The sequence below is a fragment of the Sinocyclocheilus anshuiensis genome, unplaced genomic scaffold (assembly GCF_001515605.1).
Source record: "Sinocyclocheilus anshuiensis isolate Anshui unplaced genomic scaffold, SAMN03320099.WGS_v1.1 scaffold1614, whole genome shotgun sequence".
NCBI lineage: Eukaryota > Metazoa > Chordata > Actinopteri > Cypriniformes > Cyprinidae > Sinocyclocheilus > Sinocyclocheilus anshuiensis.
The window spans coordinates 349,494-365,073 of NW_015547777.1; the positions used below are offsets into that span (position 1 = coordinate 349,494).

Sequence of the window (15,580 nt, forward strand, 5' to 3'; positions counted from 1 at the left end):
ACACACACACACACTCACACACACACACACACACACACACACACACACGCACACACACACAAACTCTCTCTCACAAACACTCACACACACACACAGCAGCTGAAAAAAAATAAATGTCCTATTCTGTGTTTTCCAGGTAAAATATGTAAACATTGTAAAATAAAGACATGTTTTTTTAAAAAGCTAAATTAATCAAGATATTAAGTCTTGTTTTCTGAAAAATGTAGTAAAATTAAATGAGCTTATGCTTAAAACAAGAACAAATATCTGCCAATGAGGTCAAAAAAGTAATCTTGCCCATATGGTAAAATATACAAAAAATGGCCAAAACAATTGCTAAAATATATTTACGAAAATATATTTTCTTCCAATATATTTCTGGCCATATTTTGTATATTTAAAAAAAATATAAATATATATTTTAAAACAATTTAAAAATATATTTTGCTCTCCATATTTTTCAATCCATTAAAATACATTCACATGTCACATTTGAAGAAAAATCAGCAGGGAACATACTGTACAGTGTTCCAGAAAAGCATCTACTATATAATTAGAAATGTTTTTGTTTTTTTTTGCCCCTGAAATACACTTTTAAATATATTTTGGTATATGAAGGTTAAACAAAATATATTTCCAAGTTCAAAAAATATATCTCGTTGAGCTTTACTGTTTACAACAAATATTTAGCATATATATATATTTTTAAATTTTTTTATTTTTTTATTTTGAAGTTTATTTTTCTTATCCAATTGACAGACATTTATTCATGTTTTGAACATAAATTTGCTTAATATTGATTTTTTTTTCAGAAAACAAGACTTTATATCTTGAGTCATTTTGCATCTCAAGTAAATGTATCTTGATTTAAAAATGTTTAGGTATTTATCATGGAAAACAAGATTTGAAAAATACTGAGTAATAAAATCATATTTTGCAGTGAATTCAGCCTAAAATTACATCCCATTAAAAGCTCCTCGGAGCAAACGGTAAACATTTACATTATTTTTGCTTCATATGATACACAGAAAGCTGTAAACATGCAGCACTCTGTGTTTGCACTTTGAAAACAATTCATTCCTATGCACCGTATTAAAACAACTGAAAATATGTTGCTCAAAACCAGCAGGCAGTAAAAATAGAAACTGTAAATCTGTGATAAGACACTGTTTGCACCTCTGGTTTATTAGGTTGTGCACTGTAAAAAAAAAAAAAATTATTGTTTTCCAGTACAAATATCACGCTTTGCTTACTGAAAAATGCATACAAATTTATTGACAAAATCTGCCTGTGGGGTCAGAAAAATCCCAAAAACAAGATTATTTTATTCTGAGATTATATTATTTCTGACCCCATAGGCAGATATTTTCTCTCTATCTTCAGCAAAACAAAACTTCATATCTTCAGTCATTATGTGAAATGTATCTTGTTTTAAGACGAGACAGAAATACTGAACAAGAAAATATCTACCAATGGAGTCCGAAAAATAATCTTGTTTTCCCTTTGAATTAAGTTGAAGTTTTCTGACCCCGTAGGCAGATATTTGTTCTTGTTTTAAGCAAAAACTTAATACATTTTTTCAGTAAACAAGACAGTCGTTTAGTTCAAGTCAATGTATCTTTATTTAAGAATCTTTAGACATTCCCACTGGAAAAAAATACGGAGTAAGATCATATTTGCAGTGTTTGATGATAAGATAGAGGTAATGTAAATAAGTTGTTTTTCTCAGCGGTCAGGTGTTAATCTCAGACGTTTAGCAGCTTCTCAGCATGAAGCATGTTGTCGTTGGTCTCTCTGAGGACTAATCATAGACGTTCGTGTTATGATCGTGACTCGGCGACCCCAGAACTACACGCATGGCCTGGATATTAGATCAGTTCACTGTTAATCTTCATTAAAAGCTCATTATGAAGCAGATTTTCCGTACCTGTGGCTGCGAGCAGCTCCTCTGCGTTTCTTTCCAGGTTTATCTGCTTGTTTACAGCTCATCTGTATTTAGACGCCTGCATGAACATGCTGCTATTTTTAATGCCTCGTGTCTTTACATGTTCTCACTATCACACATACTGACCTGTAAATGACACACAGCTTCAGCTTTACGCCTGATGATATAACACACACCTGCATTCACACATATAGCTTATTGTTCTTGAAATAAAGCAAGCGTGACCTTTATCTGACGGGTCGTGACCTCTGAAATGTTGCACATGTTGACCTTTCATCTCATTACACACATTACTTATCACTCGCTCACGGCTCTGGATTCATCACACACACACACGTAGAAAACATGCTGCGATCTTTATTAACATCAGCTGAAGTCACATTTATTTCTGTAGCACTTTATACAAAACGCTTTCAAAGCAGCTTCACGGAAATAAACAGGAAAATGACAGAATCGATGCAAACATCATCAAATATGAAGCAAATGCAATATAAATCTTAGAACAAAACATCCTTAAAGTAATGTTTATGGAACGCTCTTATAACTTTAATAATATTTGATATACGTTCTCATAAACTTGATCTTAGAACAACGCACTTAAAACATCCTGTACTTGATGAACTTTCTAAGAAACGTTTTTGTAACCTTTAAATAACGTTCTAATCACAACAAGAAAACTGGATATTTTAACATTCTTAGAATATGAAAAATAAATGTTCAAATAACATTATATGTAGGGAAAATCAGTGTTGGGGGGTAACGCATTACAAGTAACATGAGTTACATAATCAGATTACTTTTTCAAGTAACTAGTAAAGTAACGCATTATTTTTAAATTTACAACAAAATATCTGTTACTTTTTCAAATAAGTAACACAAGTTACTTTGTTTTCGCATGTATTGACTGACAGCTCTCCTGTCCTCATGTTGAGAGAGTTACTTTTTTAGAGAATAACGCAATATTGTAACGCATTACTTTTAAAAGTAACGTCCCCAACACTGGAGAAAATAAAATTAGTGGAACATTTAAGAAATGTTTTTGGGACTTTTAAATAACTTTATAATCCCAACAAGAAAACTGGACATTTTAACATTCTTAGAATATTAAAAATAAACGTTCAAATAATGTTATATTTTGGGTGAAAATACAATTAGTGGAATGTTTAAGCAATATTTTTTTATTCTTTAAATAATGTTCTAATTACAGGAAGAAAACTGAATTTTAATGTTCTGTTGCAACGAAATGTTCAAATAACGTTATATTTTGGGAAAAAATAAAGGTAGTGGAATGTTGTAAGAAACATTTTTGTAACCTTTAAATAACGTTATAATCACACACACACAAAAACACAAAACAACCTGGACATTTCAACGATTTAGAAACATTTCAAAACAATGTTCCTACAACGTTTTTTTATAAACTAAATGTATTACCTGGAAAACAGCTCTAAAAGACAATAGTGTCGTTATTCAGCTCAATTCAGTTTTGTTCTCATGTGTCATTGCAGTTAAATTAGTAATATTACTGAATATTAAGTCAGTAATATCAGTTTTACAGAACAGACAGTTACAAAGCAGTCCAATTTTTTTACCGTATATTAGCTATGAGGTCTGATATTGAATTATATGCATCATTTGTCTTCCATATGCAGTGATTTGATGTTTCTTTGATGTTGATGATCCTGTGATGCAGCAGACGTTAGATCATGAGACGCACAACTGATGATCAAATGTGCAGGAGACCGGGGCTAGTTGTCACACAGAGGTTGTCAGGTTTTGAGTTATATAGCAGTGTTTTCGGATTTAGTTGTTATGTTAGATAACATATTTCTGCAATTCAGTACAATGTTTGTTTAATGGGTACCCCATATACTGTGACAACATGCCCCGCTATAGACTCAACATGCGTTATATGAACACTGTTGTTGTAGCTCTGTCCCAAAATGTAAACGATAAAGAGAAAAAGTAACATAATATAACATTAAATCAATCCCAAACCAATGTTTTCGAACATGAAACAACCCCCAGACTGAGCAGCAGAGTGCAGTATTGGTCAAGTGAAGACACTCAACAGGAAGCACACTGTTAAGTGGCTCAGATGTCTGATACAGCACTGCGGTGATGATGTATTTTTGTAGTTTGCATCACCCTGATTCCCTCGACAACAACCCAACAGGATTTTTCCATTTTGGATTATTGCAGAACATCAGTGACCAACAGAAGTTTATAATTCTTACACATTTTATTCATCACGATCATCTTTACAAATGAACACAACTCTTCTGAATTATGAAGCCGATGCCGTTTATGCGAATGTTTGAGAAACAATCCATTATCATTTTGAAACCATTAAGAGAATGTTATTTCTGAATGTTTTTGAAACCCTCAAACTCTCCAGTTTTTAAAAAATATTTACATTTAAAAAGAATGTTTCTCCTCAGTTATGTAACATTACATTTTATCATTTGAAACCATTATGAAAACATATTTTTGAATGTTTTTTTATTTATTTTAAGAACAACCAGTTTTTTTATGTATTATTATATTCTATAATTTTGAAAATGTTATCTGAATGTTCTCAAATTCTCTAAAACACCCATTTTTTCATACTTGAAGGGTTAGTTCACCCAAAAATGAAAATTAGGCTGTGTTTTACTCACCCCCGAGGCATCCTCGGTGTATATGACTTTCTTCTTTCTTGAATCCAGTCGGAGTTATATTAAAAATTGTCTTTGATCTTTCAAGCTCTATCATTGCAGTCAGCGGGTGTTGCATTGCTTCAGTCCAAAAGAAGTTAAATAAAAAGCGCCCATCCATAAAAAAAGTGTCTCACACGGCTCCGGGGGGTGAACAAAGGTCTCCTGTAGCGAATCGATGCGTTTTTGTAAGAAAAATATCTATATTCAAAACGTAATAATGTAGCTTATGCTCACTGTTGTAAACAGAAGCAGCTCCGTGAGCATGACGTATGAGGTCAGCTTTGCGCATGCGCGGCTCAGAAGTGACGAAGAGCGGAGAGATCGAAACAAAACAACGGTCACTAATTAGAAGCACAAAACGAGGATTTGTAAAGAAGAATGTCGGAGGATTTGGATATATACAAAAGCGCATCGATTCGCTACAGAAGGCCTTTGTTCACCCCCCGGAGCCGTGTGAGACACTTTTATGTAATGGATGGGCGCCTTTTATTTAACTTCTTTTGGACTGATGCATGCAACACCCGCTGAGTGGCATTAAACAGCTTGAAAGATCAAAGACAATTTTTAATATAACTCCGACTGGATTCGTCTGAAAGAAGAAAGTCATATACACCTAGGATGCCTCGGGGGTGAGTAAATCATGGGGTAATTTTTGGGTGAACTAACCCTTTAAAGAATGTTTTCTCAGTTATGTAAATGTTAGAGAAACATTCTATTCTATATTTTGAAAATGTTATGATAATGTTAAATGTAACTAAACATCTAAAACGCCGATTTTTAAAGAACGTTATTTCTTGGTTATGCAAACATTATAAAAACATTACATTTGTATCATATATAAACCTTTATGAAAACGTTATTTCTGAATGTTTTTTTTTTTAAACGTCCAGTGTTTTAATGCATTAAGAACGTTTCTTCTCGGTTATGTGAACGTTAGAGGAACATTCCATTCTATCATCCTATAAATGTCATGAGAACGTTACATTTGCATGTTCTCTCTGTGTTTATAACACCCATGTTTTATATTTAAGGAATATTTCTTCTTGGTTATGCGGACATTAAAGGAACATTCCATTCTATCATTTTGAAAATGTTCTGAAAACGTTACATTGTTGTGAAGTTCTGAGAATGTACAAATAACATCATAAGGACGTTTTGAGAGCATTGTTCTAAGAATGTTTCCTCTCAGCATTGCAAGAACATGCATCAAATATCAACGTTATAAGAACGTTCCATAAACATTATTTTAAGAATGTTTTGCTTTAACATTTATATAACCTTTAAATGATGTTAGTGAAAGCATTAGTGTTATCAATCCCATGTAAAAACAGTAAGATCACAGCGCTTGCAACACCAAGGTCATGGGTTCGATTGTCAGGGAATGCATGAACTGCAAAGTAAGTTGCTTTGGATAAAAGCTTCTACTGCTTTATTTACATTTATGCATTTGGCAGACGCATCTAGAAGCAAATTTTCAAGCAGCTTTTTTAGAAGTGTTTGCTCAAATAATGAAATGTAGTAAATGCATCCTACAGTCTCCCTGTGCCATGTGGCCCGTTCCATCTCCAAGTGCATTATGGGCCAGTGAGGAGACTTGTAGCATGTATTGCAGCATTTCTCTCTCTCTCTCTCTCGTGTGAGCTGAAAGCAGATCGTCCGTCACTTCATCTGATATCTGATTAACTGGCTAAAGCTGGCGAGCGTCTCTGTTTGTCTGTTTTCTAATCTCATCTCCATGTCAAAGACGTCAGCTTCAGGCCCGAAGCCAAGAACAGGCTTCATGCAGAGAGCGATTATTAGCTAAATTCAGCGTTCAGCGGCGTCTTTTCTTTAAATTGATCCATTTGTGATAGAAAGCACAACAGAGACAAAACCATGGAAGCCCGTTTCCACCACAGAATGAAAAAAGAGGTAATTGTGACGTTTTATCTCACAATTCAGGCTTTGTGTCTCGCAATTCTGAGAAATAAAAGTCAGAACTCAGAATCCTCTTTTTTCCTCAGAATTGTGACTACACTTCTTAATTTGGCTTGTCTCAGAATTAAAGTTTACATTTCGTAGTTGCAACTTTTTTCTTAGAATTCTGACTTTTTATCGCAATTCCAAGATTACATCACAGTTCTAAGTTCATATCTTGCATTTCTTGTTTTGTTTTGTTTTTTGCCACAGAATAAAAAAATAAAAAAGCTAACTGCAACTTTTTATCTCCAAATTCAAATCTTTTTTCTTGCATTTGCGAGTTTGTTTCTCACAATTTGGACTTTTCTTCAAAGAATTGTTAATTTATATCTTGCAATTCCAACTTCTTTTCTCAAAAATACAAGAAAAGTCTGAATTGTGAGATGAAAAGTCACAATACTTTTTGATTTTTTTTATTCTGTGGCAGAAACAGGCTTGTATAACTGAGCTTTAATTTTGACAGCCACTTATTTTCCTTCAAAAAGTGTCTGCTAGATGCATAAATGTAAATATGATTCTGCTAGTCCTACTGTGCATTTTTACAAAAATAGCATTTGATATTGTTTTATAAAAACAAAGACCATTATATTATAGCAGTGATGGTTTAAAAAAAAAGGATCATTCTGTCATTATTTACTCTCGCTCATGTCGTTCCAAACCTGTATGACTTTCTTTGTTCTGTGGAACACAAAAGAAGATATTTTGAAGAATGTTGGGAACCAAACAGTTTCTGTTCCCATTGACTTCCATTATATAGATAAAAATACAATGGAAGTCAATGAGAATTGGAATATATATATACATATATAGCGTTTCTGCAGAAGAAAGAAATGCATACAGGCTTGGAACATGAAGGTGAATAAATAATGACATAATTTTCATTTTTTTGGGTGAAATATCACTTTAAATTCATGTATTGAAGAACAAAAATATGTCCTAAGAACATTTTGATAATGTTCTTAAGTTATTCTCACAAACATTAGAGTTACTTTTGAATGTTCGGAAACACAGAACGTAACAATTAAAAAACGTTAGATGAACGTCCAACTAAAACGTTCCAGAATTAAAACATTCCAATGAATGATGTATAAATAATGAGAACATTATTAAAGACCAGATCTCTTTGAACGAACGTTCTATTAACGTTTCGGGAAGAATGTTCTGAGAACGTTTGCTGTTCGCCGTGGATCCGGTTAAAGCTGAAGTTAATGTGGTTAAGACGTTTACATCTCACTGAGATACGTGTGTTAAAAGGCCAGCTCTCCTGAGTCTGCATCACATGTTGGGCTTTAATATCATCAATGCAGTTTCAAAAAACAAGCATACAGCAAAGTTTATTTTAGAACAATGAGTCAGGCCGCCTGTGCAGCTGTGACTGATGTCTTAAGCAGCGGTAGTGTCTTATATCATAATTACACGCTGCCGAGACTAAAATAGAGCTCAGGCCAGTGCTGGTTAAGACCTGGAGCTCAGCAGGAATCACATCCAGAAGACATCGAATCTCACACGTGTGATCGGCTTTGTATCACACCCAGATTCTCCAGATACATTTGGCCTTGTGTAAAAGGGCAAGAAAGTGAGCAGGTGTTAATGTGCCGTAATGTGAGCGAACAATAGATCAGACCATCGCTGTGCCAAACACACTTTAATCCACAGTAACGGGGAACAGGGAATGTTCTGGCATGGTTCTCTCGAAGTTAAGAACAAACTTTCTTCTAGTAATGTTAATAGAAAGATTGTTCAGAGTTCTCTGGTCTTTAAAGGGATAGTTCACCCAAAAATGAAAATGACCCCATGATTTACTCACCCTCAAGCTAACCTAGGTGCCCAGATTCTCCAGATACATTTGGCCTTGTGTAAAAGGGCAAGAAAGTGAGCAGGTGTTAATGTGCCGTAATGTGAGCGAACAATAGATCAGACCATCGCTGTGCCAAACACACTTTAATCCACAGTAACGGGGAACAGGGAATGTTCTGGCATGGTTCTCTCGAAGTTAAGAACAAACTTTCTTCTAGTAATGTTAATAGAAAGATTGTTCAGAGTTCTCTGGTCTTTAAAGGGATAGTTCACCCAAAAATGAAAATGACCCCATGATTTACTCACCCTCAAGCTATCCTAGGTGTGTGTGACTTTCTTCTTTCAGACGAATCCAATCGGAGTTATATTAAAAAAACGTCCTGGCTCTTCCAAGTTTTATAATGGCAGTGAATGGGTGTTATTTGTCAATAGTCCAATAAAGCGCATCTATCCATAATAAAAAGTGTCCCGCACGGCTCCGGGGGGGTGAATAAAGGCCTCCTGAAGCGAATCGATGCGTTTGTGTAAGAAAAATATCCATATTTAAAACTTTATAAGCCGTAATCGCTAGCTTCCGCTAACTGTCGTACATGCGTTCATTCCGGCGCAGCGGAGAGAGCGAAACAAAACACCGGTCACGAATTAGACGCACAAAACGAGGATTTGTAAAGAAAAATGCGGGAGGATTTCGATATAAGCCGAGAGGAGACTGGTTTTCCTTTGCTAAAGTAAAGAAACTTTGCTTCCTTTGCTCCTGTTAACAAACGTTGGTTCTCGCGAGACTAGCATACTCTCACCGGAGCTTATGCTACGTCCTACGTCATCCGCCGGAATGAACACGCGTACGACAGTTAGCGGAAGCTAGAGATTATGGTTTATAAAGTTTTAAATATGGATATTTTTCTTACAAAAACGCATTGATTCGCTTCAGGAGGCCTTTATTCACCCCCCGGAGCCGTGTGAGACACTTTTAATGATGGATGGATGCACTTTATTGGACTTCTTTTGGACTATTGACAAATAACACCCATTCACTGCCATTATAAATCTTGGAAGAGCCAGGACATTTTTTAATATAACTCTGATTGGATTCATCTGAAAGAAGAAAGTAATGCACACCTAGGATAGCTTGAGGGTGAGTAAATCATGGACTAATTTTCATTTTTGGATGAACTGTCCCTTTAATAATGATCTCAAAAAGTTAGCACAGAAACGTTATTTATACATCCTTCATGGAACATTATATTTCTGAAACATTTTAGTTGAAAAAACGTTTTTTTAAATGTTACTACTTGTTTCAAAACATCCAGAGAAAATTCAAAAACGGCATTCCCATAATATCTGCCAATAACCAAGAAAAACATTTGAAAAACTGGATTTTTTTTTTTTTTTACATTCAGAAATATAATTTTTATAACTTAATGAAACGTTAGCAAAATGTTCTTAGAACATATTTTGTTAGCTAGGGGGGTTAACATTAAGTTCTCAAAACATTAACAGAAAAACTTAAATACAAGACCAAACATGGACACACAACGAAGGGAAACGGTGCAAAAAAGTCCAAAAACAAGGTCCATGTGGTTGTGACATGTTCATCTAACGTTTTTTTTTTTTAAATGTTACTACTTGTTTCAGAACGTTCAGAAAACATTAAAAGTAACATTCCCACAATGTTTGTGAAATTATAAAATGGAATGTTCCCTTAATGTTAACCGTTTAAAAAACTGGATGTTTTGAACATTCAGAAATAAGGTTTTCATAACTTAATGGGAACATATTTTTGACACAAGATTTGCTCGGAAAAGTATGCGCTAGATTACAAATGAAACACTTTACATTCACACGCACTCAAACAATGGGTTCATAATCAGATCGATGGCTCATTCGGAATGAAAAGCCTTCATATATAACATCACATCTGAATGAAATTACGATTGGAATGCGCGCGTGAAATAATCAGATCAACAGGGAAATTTAAGCATGTAAATGCTTGAATCCGACTATTTTTGGATCTAAAAATATATTGCACACATGCGCAGTTGCATGATGTTTATGTATTTTACGTCAATACAAGGTGCGTACTGTATGTTTATTTTCATCTGAATATTTGCTAAAAAGCTCTTTTAAATCGGGGGCTTTCTTTATTTTTTTATGGAAGCCCGATAAAAAAAATTGCAATGCAATGTTTTGCAATTCTAAGTTTATATCGCAATTCTGATATCAAATAATATAAACTCTCAGTTGCAAGAAAAAAGTCCAACTTGTGAGATCAAATGTTGCAATTACCTTTTTTATTTTCATATTTATTTATTTATTTATTTTCGTTTTCTTTCCTCTCTCCGGTTGTGTTTAGTTTAGTTTGCTCTAAGTAATGCACATGTAAACAAGTGTGTGAATCTGACTGCAACATTTCGGGTTCATATAAACAGCACTTTCAGAATCTGCAATCAGATCAGATTCATTCAGATTGACAAAAATATAACTGTGAAGTAGGGGAGAGCGGGGCACAAAGTAACACTTTTTGACTTTCTCAAATTGTGTAAATCCACATGGGGTTCAGAATATATTTTTTTTTATCCACAGTAATTTCACACTTGTCTAGTACAAATATGTCGCTTTGTTTCATAATTACAGTGTATACGTTTTTCTTTATTTACCCTCAAAAATTGGAAGTGAAATGTGACAACATGCCCCGTACGTGGGGTACATTGTAACATCTGAGGGGCACGTTGTAACATGACCATAAGACAGCTTAAAACATTATCTGATCGCATGAAAAAAACATACAAGACAAACTAAAATATTTTGTCAATAACATAAAATAATTATTTATTTCAAATAAAATAATGGCGTTTTTTAAGAATTAAAAATCATCTGATTTTGGAGTTTGTCAATGAACGCATTGAAACCAAGCTTGGGACGGCGCACATAAACGAGCCAAAGTGCTTTACATGTCTTGAAATAATAATTTCTTAACACTAAACATTGACTGTCAGTCACCAGTTTCTCGTCGTTTATCATTCAAATTAATTGAAGTAAATAGTGTGAATTACATCGCTAATGTCATAGAATAGCACATTGTAACGCAGTGTAACGCAACTGGAATTTAAAACCGGTTATGATAGTTAGCGAAGCATTAAAAAATAATCTAAACTGATAAATAATAGATTGCAAAAATAGCAGATTTGTCTCATTTTAAATGAGTGATAAAACCTGAGATGAAAAATTTACTTAAGCCAGAAATATAATGTTACTATGGTAAAATACATGTTCAGCGATATCTTCAAAACGCTTTTGAATTTTGGTGCACTTTTTTTCTCGATATAATGTTGATATGGTAACTAGTAAATGCTGTAAATGTGGTTATGCTAGCATGTGTGGAAATATTCAAACCACGTGTGTTACAACTTACCCCGCGTTACACTGTGCCCCGCGCTCCGCTAATTAAGGCTAAGATTTCAGTGCATTGACGAAAGTGAGAGATCTCTGTGAAGACTGAGCTCTGAGACACGTGTTTTAATGTGTCTGTCACTTGATGATTACAGAGGTTATTTTGGATGTGATGGTCCTTTACAACATATGCAAGATGTTTTCCACCTTAAACAGACATGATGTAACGGAGGCAGACGGATATCAGTGTGATTGCTGGGAGTCAGGAGCAGTGTGTGAATCATGTGAACATGTCATCGGGTGTTTGCAGTGATAAGTGCATTAGTTTGCAGTGGCTTCATTCGCTGCTTTGGACGCGATTCAAGCTGCGTTACACTACAAACATCTAAACGTTCATAAATCGAGATGCGTTTACTGGAGAAGCAAAATTGCACAACCCAGCTAACCTTCTCACAGCTTTCACTAATGTTTTCTTTCTAGTGCTCTTATAAGTGTTTATGGAACGGTCTCATAACTTTATTAATATTTGATATACGCGCTCAAAACGTCCTGAGATCAACATTCTCAGAACGTGGCGTGACGTCATGTGCGCTTGAACGTTCGAAGTAACGCCTTTAAACGTTACAAAAACTGTTTTTAGAATATAAAAATAAATGTTCAGTTAAACTTATAGTTTGCGTGGAAATAAAATGAGTAGAACGCCGCAAGAGATGTTTTTGTAACGTTTAAATAATATTCTAATCATGAAAAGAAAACTGGACATTTGAATGTTCTTAGAATATTTTGTAACACTTTACAATGTTACATTAGTTAACACACTACTTTAGTTAACATGGACTAGCATGAACAATACTTCTAGCATTAGCTCATGTTCATTTCAACATTTATATATTATAGATATATAGTCTTTTTTTTTCAGTTTGATTTCACCTATATTATTATATTATTAGCTCATGTTGATTTCAACATTTACTAATGCATTATTAAAATCAAAAGTTGTGCTTTTTAACATTAGTTAATGCACTGTGAATGAACATGAACTAACAATGAACGACTGTATTTTCATTAACTAAGAGATAATAAATACTGTAATAAATGTATTGTGCAGAGTTTGTTCATGTCAGTTAATAACTTAACTAATGGAACTTTATTGTAAAGTGTTACCAAATATTTAAAAAAAAAAAAGGTTCAAATGTTATATTTTGGGTGAAAAAATATTAGTGCAACGTTGTATTTTTTTTTGCTAATGTTATCTAGACCTTTCAACGTTCTATAAATAATGTTCCAACAATTTTTTCATAACCTAAATTGGTAGGAAGATCTGAAAAACGTACCAAAATGAAGTGAGTTTTCTGTCAGTGGGGTCAGAAAAATTCAACTAACTCAAAGGGGGGGGAAAGATTATAATTCTGACCACATTAGTAGATATTTTTCTCATTTTAAGCAAAAGCTCTTTAGATATTTGTACTGGAAGAAAAAAGCAGAATTCTGAGGAAGCTTCCAGCAGCGAGTGAGGAGAGATAGTGCTTGGAGTGAATGGGTGCCGCCCATCCCAACAGAAAAAGACACTGAAAGGAGAAGAGTCACTTCTGAAATAAACCCGAGGAGGAGCTCAGAAACATCATTAGAGGTGCTGATGACACTCCAGTCACACTGAAATAAAGGCCAGGCAGACAGTCACTGACCGTCTGGACGATGAAGATCACTCTTACCGTCTGCTGACCTTTACCTCACACAACCAGGTGAATATATATGCTCTTATCTATTGATATGAATACATATCTCTGATGAACAGGTGTTTGATTCGTCTGTTCCTTCGCTTCACAGGAGATGAGTTCTGCTCTCATTCACGACAAACTCTTCATCAAGTCATTCTGGGAGCAGAAGATCAACAATCACAATCACACGATAGAAGCTGAAGAAGAGAGGATGAAGAGGAGCTCTCTCATAAAGTAAGTCTCGGAACTCAGTTGCATCACCATAAGAGAGTATTGCTTTTTGCATTTATAATAGAACAATTAGAAGTGATATTTTACTGTTTTCTTAATATACTGCACATGTTAAAGTGCTGGATAATATAATATAAATGCAAGTAAAAAATACACTCCACACACCCTATATGTGACCCTGCAGCACAAAAGCAGTCTTAAGTCGCTGGGGTATATTTGTAGCAATAGCCAACAATACATTGTATGGGTCAAATTTATCCATTTTTCTTTTATGCCAAACATCATTAGGATATTAATATCATGTTCCATGAAGATAATTAGTAACTGTCCTACCGTAAATATATCAGAACTTAATTTTTGATTAGTAATATGCATTGCTAAGAACTTAATTTGAACAACTTTAAAGATGATTTTCTCAATATTTAGATTTTTTTGCACCCTCAGATTCCAGATTTTCAAATATTGTTCTATCCTAACAAACCATACATCAATGGAACGCTTATGTATTCAGCTTTCAGATGATGCATACATCTCAATTTTGAAAAATTGACACTTGAGACTGCTTTTGTGCTCCAGGGTCACATATTTTTATTATTATGCACAGTCAAGCGGCTGTGCTGTTCTCTGAGCTGATATTTAATATCTGCGTCCTGCTGAGGACAGAAGATTATCAGAGTAACGGCCCTCAAATTCAATAATCCATATTGAGACGGTGGCATGTGTGCAAATACTCATGTACAGTCAATTATACTTATGTTACAGCGAATTCAGAGAATTATTAAAGCTACTTTTTGATCTCACATGTAGCATCAGCCATTAATTAAAACATTATATAATACCCTGCACTTTACATATACTTGTATATTTATTTTATACATATGTAGTTTTTTTTGTACGTGTGAGCTAAAGTGACAGTGAAGACATTTGTTACAAAAGATGTTTCAAATAAATGCTGTTCCTTTGAACTTTCTGTTCATCTGTGAATCCTGAAAAATACAATGTATCAGTTTCCACAAAAATATGAATGTTTTCAACATTGATAATAATCAGAAATGTTTCTCGAGCAGAATATTAGAATGATTTCTGAAGATCATGTGACACTGAAGACTGGAGCAATGATGCTGAAAATAGTTTTGATCACAGAAATAAATTAGTTTAACAGATATTCACATAGAAAACAGTTATTCTAAATTATAAAAATATTTACAATTTTTACTGTATTTTTAATCAAATGAATGCAGCTCTGATGAGCATCAGAGACTTTTTGAAAACTTGGTGTTGAACTCTGATTTCAGGCTGCGTGACGAGTGGCTCACAAGGATGGAGAACCGGACCAAACATCTAAAGAATTTTGGTGACAATCGCGGGGGAAATCCAGCGGCGAACTAACGGCACATACGTGTGCGACACACAGATGAGTCGAGCTCAATAAACACACGTGTCACTGACTGCTGCTCGATTCTCTTTATTTCACTCATTCAGACAGACGGAAATATTCGTGCGAGGGGAGACGTGAACAGGTGCACTGAAGGACACGAGCGCTGGCATCTCACAGCCGTGTCAAAACACTGATCCTCCGCGCCGGGACAAACACACCTAGAAAAACCCACAGACAGACGTGTCGAAAGATGCCGTCATACGAGCCGCCGCTGTATTTCCAGCTCTGTCAGCGCTCGTTTAAACACAATCCATCATCAGTAATTAACAGAAACACCTCTGTCTCGCTGTTGAAGGTGTCAGAGGTCATCACATACGTGACCCTGGAGCACAAAACCAGTCATAAGGGTCAATTTATTTAAATTAAGATTTATACATCAGCTGAAAGAAGCTGAATAAATAAG

General features: G+C 34.6%; 1 protein-coding gene across 1 annotated transcript in view; it reads right to left on the bottom strand.

Moving 5' to 3' along the window:
* lrrc2 (leucine rich repeat containing 2) overlaps positions 1 to 13,415 on the bottom strand; it is a 23,941-nt gene extending 10,526 nt beyond the window's left edge. Inside the window, exon 1 of the mRNA XM_016507525.1 lies at positions 13,350 to 13,415. The gene's annotated coding sequence lies outside the window, so the exon portion shown is untranslated. The remainder of the gene's footprint in view (positions 1 to 13,349) is intronic.
* Positions 13,416 to 15,580: the final 2,165 nt, after the last annotated feature.